Source organism: Takifugu rubripes, chromosome 7 (assembly GCF_901000725.2).
Source record: "Takifugu rubripes chromosome 7, fTakRub1.2, whole genome shotgun sequence".
Taxonomy (NCBI): domain Eukaryota; kingdom Metazoa; phylum Chordata; class Actinopteri; order Tetraodontiformes; family Tetraodontidae; genus Takifugu; species Takifugu rubripes.
In genome coordinates this window covers 5,485,886-5,494,932 of record NC_042291.1, presented here as the reverse complement: position 1 = coordinate 5,494,932, position 9,047 = coordinate 5,485,886, and the positions used below count along the sequence as shown (strand labels likewise).

At 48.0% G+C, this 9,047-nt stretch overlaps 1 long non-coding RNA gene across 1 annotated transcript; it reads right to left on the bottom strand.

Moving 5' to 3' along the window:
* Positions 1 to 1,596: 1,596 nt before the first annotated feature.
* LOC115250464 (uncharacterized) lies at positions 1,597 to 7,682 on the bottom strand. Its single transcript, XR_003889013.1, has 3 exons — positions 2,585 to 7,682; positions 2,244 to 2,336; positions 1,597 to 2,151 (listed from the first exon to the last, which is right to left on the bottom strand). It is a non-coding gene; the product is annotated as an uncharacterized lncRNA (long non-coding RNA).
* Between the last annotated feature and the right edge of the window lie 1,365 nt (positions 7,683 to 9,047).

Here is a 9,047-nt window from a genome sequence, read left to right as displayed (position 1 = left end):
TTTAGTGAAGTTGGGTAATATAGTCCGACTGGCACCTTTTATCCTGATGTGATCATCATGTTTGACTGTCTAAAGGAGTTTTGGTTTATTGAGGTTGAATGTTGAAGGCAGTAATAAACATTGACACTAAAACTACCTCAAGAGCCCGATCTCTAACAAGTAATAACCCTTTATTATGGTTAATGATAAAATAAAGTGCTGTATAAAGTAAAATAGATTCTGATGTTTTGAGCGTATTTCTTATATTTGTTCTTTGAGTGATACTAAAACACTCAGTAATTAAGCTTGATATAATGGGATGGAAGTGGGAGGGGGGGCAATTTCTTTACTTGTGCCACAATGTGGCATTGATCATACATAATATTAAAAATGTAAACTCAATTATGTAAAAATAGTGTTTGTGTATACAAATCCATAGATCTACAAGTGTGTGTCTGTGTGTGTGTGTGTTTATGTGTGTGTGCGTGTGTGTTGCATTCAGGGTCACATGGAGGATCTGGTTTCCTTTGTCTCTGATGCCACAGCAGCTTTATCTGCCCCCCTCCCCCCTGCTTTTGAAGTCTCCTCCTCCCACGCCTCCTTTGTTCCGTTACACAGTGCTTACACACACACACACACACACACACACAGAGTTACTGGAAACCTCCTGAATGCCTCATTAATGACGGCATCAGGGAAACATCTGAGCTGAACGGGGCAGAAAAAGGCAGAGACGAGCTGATTGGTCCAGTCATGCAGAAAGTTTAGGAGAAAAAGCCTCAGTCAGACGCTTCATAACAGTCGTCTGAAAAAATGATAAAGGGTTCTCTGAGGAGTCAGGAAGATGGATGGATGATGGGTGGATTGATGATGATGGGTGGATTGATGATGATGGGTGGATGATGGATGGATGGATGGATGATGGATGGATGGATGGATGATGGATAAATTTTCTTTGTTAAAACATCTGAAATATGATGGTTTCTTTGATAAATGTGACAGGAAGGAGAGTGTGGAAGTGTTTCCTTGACCCTGATCCTGACCCTGACCCTGATCCCTGATCCCTGATCCTGCTCCTGTTCCTGTTCCTGTTCCTGTTCCTGTTCCTGTTCCTGATCCTGATCCTGATCCTGATCCAGACATCAGACCATGGTTGTGGGTCTGTGGGAGGTTTTCCCTCAGAAGAAGCTTCACAACAACGGGAGTCGCAGGAAGCGTTTCTGATTTCATTGTTGGGGGCTCGTGCGGGGAGACATGGCAGGGGCCCCCAACCCTGCTGGGATCTACTCTCAGACTGTTGGGTCGGGAAGGCAGTGGGAGGGGGGGCCTTCCTGCAGCCTGGCTGATGTCAGGGTCCAGGAATGTGGAAAATAGAACACACTGGGGGGCCTTGTTCTCGCACAGACCACAGGCCACACACAGCCTGGGCGGTATGGGTGTGTGTGTGTGTGTGTGTGTTTGTGTGTGTGTGTGTGCGCGTGTGCGTGTGTTTGTGTGTGTGTGTGTGTGCGCGTGTGCGTGTGTTATTTTATACCAAAACAAAAGTGAAGAATGAAGCTTTCAAACTGAGACAGAATGAAAGTGAAAGAAGATGGGAAAGCTTGAAAAACACCGGAGCTGCAGTAACATTTAATCTGGTGTGTCCACAAAACTCCAGCGAGAGGGAGGGGGAAGCGGGGGGGAGGGGGGAGTGGGGAGGGGGGGTGTTTTTCCAAATGGATCAAATGAGAGGACAGACTCGTTCTCATCAGGAATGATGGACCGTCACCTCTCAGGAATGAAAATAAAATCATGCTCATCCCGTCTGGAACACAGTGTCCTGGAGACGCTCCGTCCTGACACGTCCTCTGTCTCATTCCTGGACTGGAACATGTGAGAGCGTCTCTGTACGAAGTGGCGGAGCAACGTGATGCCTTCAGGATGTGTAGGGAAAGATCCTGGTCCCTGGGTATATTCACACATGCTCACGGGACAGATTATGTACACAAAAGACACGGGACGAGAAACACACATGAGAAAAAGGAGTATTTACACAAAGTGGCTCGCAGGTGCATGTGAGTGTGTATGTGTGTGTGTGTGTGTTGTTGTTGTTGTGATCAGGGTGGCGTTTGGTCTGATTACATAAAAATCTTACGTAATCTGCAGCAGGTCCACACCTGCCTCTTCCTGCAGCTGTAGATGAGAACATCATGTTCTCATCATGTTCTCATCATGTTCTCATCATGTTCTCATCATGTTCTCCTGATGAGAGTTCTGATGCAGACCTCACACATTCTTCTGTTGATGTTTCAGCCAATCAGGTCACTGCGATTGGGCTCTGCTGACATCATCACCGTGCACCGTCCACCCATGTCCTCCTGTATGTGACCACAGTGGGAGGAGCCTATCACAGACCTCTTACATATATGTTTGTCAACCAAGTCCAGGCCGCCAGTTCTGGTCGTCTCCTGACTGGGTCCAGATTCTAGGTGGCATGTTGTGACTAATCTTCATCATCTGCCCCCCCCATTATCATCCTCATCGGTTTGGTTAAGAGAAGTAGGCCAACGCTGCTTTAAGGCGACGCTACGCCTCCATGATGCAAGACTTTATTATCCAAGCTCACCGTCTGCTGAAAACGCACAAACACCACTTGAGGCGATGCCGAGTTCTGGGGCCTCTTGATTGGTTGATGCAACAGGAGCGCTCCTTGGTGGGGGGGGCATCTTTATTCCAGTGAGATCCAGCAGAAATCCCATCATAATCCAGCAGAGAGCCCAGAGAGGGGAGACAAAACCAGCCCCGCCCACGGACGCCGCCGAGCCCATTGAGACGGGCTGACTGGAATCACAGCTCAGGGGTGGAGAGGCGGATTTAAAGGTTGTCAGAAGTGAAGAACAGAGGGGATAAAACCGTATTTGCATAAAAACACGCACCAAGACAAAGAGCTTTATGCTAAAACGAGACGGCCGCCCACACAGGCGCCATATTTAAAACCAACTTGATTTCAATAGACACAAGAATCAAAGGCAACATTTCTACTGTCGCTGCTTCATTTTCTTGCATCAGAAATGGAAAAACCTCATTTTAAAGGGCAAACTTGGTTTCAAATGCTAACTCCCGAGTTAACTCCTCTGCTTCCCTGATCAGTTATGGGCTTTGGCTGTTTTTCGTGATTAGCCACACCCACTCCTTCAAACACACAGGTGGTCACATGTCCAGCATTACTGGGGGCGGGGCTTGTTCCTCCGATGGGCGGAGTTTGGTGTCTTTGTGAGATGGGTGCGACTTTCACGGTGCTTTAACTCTGTAAGTTGCTCAGCTGATCTGGAGAACAAACCCGATTCATGCTAATAATTCTGCATCAAGACAGATTTTGCATGTTGAATAATTGTTAACCTGCTATTCAAATGAAAAGTTTCATTCAAATTTTTGATAACAGCACCAGATTAGTTCCTTTTTTTCCTATTTGTGGGAAGTTTGAGTTCAGATTTAGGGATTTTAAACCACAAATTTTCTTCTGTAGTGGGTTTATTTTTTTTTACTGCTGCATTTAGGCAGGTGTTTTATTTAGCTGACCTTTGCCGCTGACCTCTGTCCATTGTGGGTCAGTGCAACTTCTGAAAGCAGTTTAGCAATGCTGTAGTTTTTGTAATCGACACTTCCTCTTTAGTTTATCTCTCCATCAGCGTCTGTTTTCTCAGCTAAAATCAACAGGCAGTGTTTTCATTTGAAATATTGACGTTTTCTGATGTCATCCTGGTCTGTAAACATCCCAGCTGGGAACCGTCCTGAGGTTCTGCTCACATGACTGAACCCACACTGGCTCGGCTTCAAAGGTCTAACCGTGAGACCCGGCGTGCACGTTCACCTGCACTCAGATTTCACTTGACAACAGAACAACGTCCATGTTTCCAGGCGCTCGCTGGCCTGTTGCTTCAGTGCAGCTCACACGTCGTGCACGTAGTCTGTTCGGTTGCACGGCAGGAATGCGACACACCTCTGAGGTAACCTTTACTGCCCTGACACGAGTGTGTTCAAATTCCACCTCAGATAAACACCGACTGACGGCCACCAAGGTCAGCGGCTAACAGCCGCGCTAATTACAGGTGTCATCGTAAGTGCAGGTCACATGACAGCTGTGATTTTTAATCATCACATCTGGAATGTTTCTGCAATCCCAACGACCAAACCTGCAGCGACTGCTGACGTGCACGGCGATCCGCACGGCGATCCGCACGGCGATCCGCACGGCGATCCGCACGGCGATCCGCACGGCGATCCGCACGGCGATCCGCACGGCGATCCGCACAACGTCAGGTTTTCACTGTCGCATCCTTGAGGTGATCCAAAGGTGGATCAGGTCCAGTTTCACTGAGATCTAATTGACATGGCAACAAAAGTGCACGAGGACAGGTTGACTTGATAATAACCGTCTCCGTGTCCGCCGGCTTTGCTGCTCTGGGATCAGTGTTTACCTGCGTCGGCCGCAGCAGAGAAAAACATCACTCAGCAGAAGCGTCGCCGGGCTAAATTTAGGTGGGAGCGTTTAAAGACGACAGCCCGTAATTCACACGGGAGCTCTTGGAGTTGTTGTGCAATCTGTGCTGGCCGTGACGGCGCCGTTTATTTCCAGAAGGTGTCCTCATTCAGGTCCTCAGAGATCAGCTGCAGGGACAGCTGGGAGCCAGAGTCCTCCGGGATCATCATCAACACACCCCGAAATACAGACTAGTGCTGATGGTGGGCACAGGAAGGGAACGTGTGTGTCGGTGTGTGTGTGTGTGTGTGTCGGTGTGTGTGTGTTAAATTCGATTTCCGACAGAAGACTAAAGTTAAAACCTCACATTTGTCCTTTAATTTAAGAGAACTGGTGATTATACTTCAGACACTTTAACACACCTTTAATCAGATTTTGGTTCAGCCACATGATATAAAAGAATAAAACCAGAAAAAACATGATGAAAACTGAAATTAAAAAAAAGCTTTGTGATGACATCGTACCGTCGTGAGGGGGAAAATCCTCCTGTACTAAATTTGGACCTAGTTTAGCCGCCGAATTACAGGAAGTGATTAGTGAGGGTTGAAAAAACTCCAGAGTGGAGAAACAGTCAGAAAGGCAGAAAAATACCGGTGAGAATTTAACCCTCATGGCCGTATTAATGACGGTTGTGGTGACAACAACAATAATAACAACAATAATAATGACAACAACAATAATAACAATAATAATAACAACGGCTGTATGGGGATTCGGTGGAAGACGGGGTAGTTTTTCATAACCTTGTTCAACTTTTAGGTACTTTCCGACCAAACCAACTTCTACGGCCCAGTAAGCAGCCAGTCACCATGACGGTGCCCCCCCCAGAGCCGTGAAACCGCAGCGCTAACATGAAGACATGAGTGGTTATAACCATGATTACTGTTGTCCTTGCTTTATAATCACGGGACTCTTCAGCTTGGACCATCCGTTGTGTCCTCACAAGTGTGTTATATCGTAAACGTCATCAGTCGTTAATCTGTTTTTATCTTTATTCAAGTTTAACTTTGACCATATCGGAAGTGAAGACATAGCATTCCCAATCTTCATCCTGATGGTTCCCGATCTTAATGGCTCAACTCCCGATTAACGTTTAACTCCTGTATTCTTCTTCTGTCAGCCAGTAAAGGAACCAGCTCGTATCTGTTACTGACTGATCTGTTTTTTTATGACCTTTGATCAGCTGCAAGTCACCCAACCCAGAACCAGGAACTTCATGCAAGAGCTGAAGCTAAATTTCCTTCTGGGTCATTATTCTCCTCAGGGAGGAGGTCAGATGGTTCTGCTTTAATGCTCCTGTCGCACACAGACGGTTCACTCTCGGTCAGTGTTCCACATGGTTGTGTGTTCTGGTCCAGCGGTTTACACTTCCCACGCGGGTGACACGGCGCTCGGGCCCCGTCAACAACAGCCAGTCTGCTGACACCGTTTCTGCTGGGTTCCCTGACATCATCACTGCTTTGGGGAGCGGTTCAGATCCACCAGAACATGGACTTCCTGAATCCTTTATTGTCTGTGCCACCGTCAGGTTTTATCTGCTAACAATGAAACCTCGTCACCAGGTTCCACCCAGAACCAGGAGGCTAAATTTGGGCCCAGATTACAAACAGCAACAGTAGTTTAGTTTTTTCAAACTTCAGATTTCATCTGGTTCTGATAACTGTAGACGAGCCAACAAAAGGTGGATGTATGGGGGGGGGGGGGGGTCCAAACCCAGTCCTGAGGAGTGAACCGGGTTTTCTGGCCTACCACTAAGTTAGCACCCAAGAACAATTTTCTGCCTGGTCTGACTGAAAACCCGGCAGGCTAGGGGGTCCTACTGGACTGGGTCAGGAGACCTTGTTTTAAACCCAAACCTGAACGAGGATGGTTTGGCCTGGTTGGTCCTGGACTTCACCTGCAGACCACAGCAGGTCACCTGCACACAGGAGTACAGGAGTGCAGCACAACAAGAGCTTAGCGGGCAGGAATGTGAGAGACGGCAGAGGAGCGTGACAGGGTTCTGGGGAGGAAGTTCTGGATGTGTTCAGAGGAACCTGAATGCAGCTGACTGAGTGAGACTCGACTGTGTGTGGGGGGGGACACCGCTGTGTCGACATTTTCCCTGCGTCTGTTTACTGGACGTTCTTTCTTTCGCTTTTAGTCATTTCTTTGATGTGGCATCGAGTCAAAAAGGTCTTTTTCTGGCAGCTGTGCCCACTTTGGGTTTTCAAAGTTCCCAACAGCACCTGAAAACCACCGCACACCTTCGGTGTTGTGACAGAAAAGCTGCTTCCTCCCACGTCTGTCCTGGCCTGCGAGGACGGGGAAATACATGCAAAGTTGGCCCCGCCCACATTCTTTCAGCGCCGCCGCCCACGCTGCTGGAGGAGCAGCGCTCAGCTTTCCTGCTGCTCGACACCCACACCAGTTTCTGCCTCTGGTGGAAACATCGTGAGAGGAAGTTCTGCCATCTCCACTGAACTTTGAGATGTTTTATTCCGCACCGAGGTCACGCGACTGAAAACGCCAAATGGACATCTGCAGCACGTCCACGCCGTTCTTCCAACCGGGGAGAAAATCAGATGAAACCAACGAGGTTTCTCCCTGGGTTCTTCTCAACTGTCTCACTCGTCGTTACTGTCCCCTAAAACCACCATAGACTCCGAATCATCGCAGGAATTCCCAGTTTCTACTGGCTGCCCAGCACGAGACCGCAGGAACACGCCGGACGGCATCAACGCCGATAAACATAGAACGCTTCGAGTGAGAGGAACTTCCTGTTTAGAAGGAACCTACTTTCCAGACAGGAAGTTCACATCTCAAGACAACAGAATAGAATGAGAGCGGACAAAGTTGGTTCAATGGCGTCGGCCCGAGTGTCCGTGAGAACCTGTGAGGACGCAGCGGCGCCCTGACTCATGCCAACGTGTCCAAAGTTTACGTGAATCAGAATTTCAGCTGGACTGAGTCATGTGACTTCTGGCATCACATGACTCAGCCTGTCTCTGGGCTGCTGTGACTCAGCTGGTGTCCAGAAACATAGTGTCCCTCTGGATGTGGTGTCCCTGAACTCCCCCCCCCCCCCCCCCCCAGGAAGTGAGAGCTGAGCTCATATTCTGGTGAACCTGAACGCGTCCCAGCTGGGTTCTACATCTTCTCCCTTTTGCTGGCTGAGCTGAATGAAGCCGACTTCCTGTTTTGCTCCGGGATACTGACCTTTAATTCCTGTTTTGGCGAAGATTCAGCAGCAGACAGTAAATCTTGATGTCACCCGCCGCAGGTCCTGATTAGCATGTTTGCTTTATTGTTCGCAGTTCCTCTATCAGCTGACTTCCTCTCAGTTCAAATTTGCTCTGCGCCATGTGAGCACACAAGGGCAGGCTTGTCTGTCTCCAGCCTCCATCGCACAAACAACGCCTATTTTTACTCCTGTTATCCGCCTGTTGTGTGACGACGCAGGGCTTCGTCTCGGCCGTGACCTTTGACCCCGCTGTCATGGCTCGGGAAGAGCATCAAAGCACCAAAGATGCACAATCAAAGCCACAGCAGAAGCTGCAGCTGCTGCGATCCAGACCCAGCCAGTTTTCTGTGTGTGTGTGTGTGTACGTGAGTGTGCATGCGCTCGTGTGCTACGTGAGCTCAGTGTTCACAGAGAGCAGACGAGCCTCCTGATAAACAACATCAGCTGTTTCCCTCCAGATCTGTTAGGCTTGAGGAAACTGTGAGAATCGGTTTAGCAACCAGACCTTTAACTTCAAAACAAGAAGATTATTCGCACTTTTACAGAAAAGCACAGTGTTTTCCAGCTACATCCATTTTGTCCCAATACAACCAGCAATTTAACCCTCTCTGTCCCAGCATAAGCAGTCTACCTGTTTTTCCATTTCTATCTAATTGCTAATGCTAATTGCCGTTAACTGCTAACATTACAAGTTTGACAAGTATATGTCAAATTTCTTCATACTAACTCTACTTAGCAAGGGGCATCTTCGGTTTCCATAGAAACGCCAGGGGATAGACCCACAGGAGCCAAGACAAGCTAATCTTTGTTAGCTCTTTTCTGTCCAGTTTTAATTCACCTCTGATATGAAATCAGGATATTTCTTTACGTTTTTCTGCCTCGACTGTCTCCGACTGCGGTTTCAGTATTAGGAACAAAAAGAAATCCACCTGAAAGCAAGAAGACTCTGCTGCCCCTGAACCTGATCCTACGATCGGGTATCACCACATCGTGTCGTCACGTGGGAACGTTCCCTCAGGAATGTTCTGTCCCGTCTATCTCACGCGGATCAAGTTTCTTCTCTGAACCTGATACAGCTTTAGTGACACCATTTCCTCCTGTTCTACTGGAGGCTCCTATTCCGGATCTATCCACACGTGCAGAACCCAAGCTTGTAGAACTCAGAGGAACCCAGAAACAACAGCGGCGTGATGGTTTACATTCTCTAATTAGATGAGCAGCGATGGAGTTCAAAGCAAGAATAAAGTAAAATGATGCAATCTAATCACGGGCAAATATTAAAAACAAAGGAACAGGGGAGGATCACATGGGGAGCAAGAGATTAAC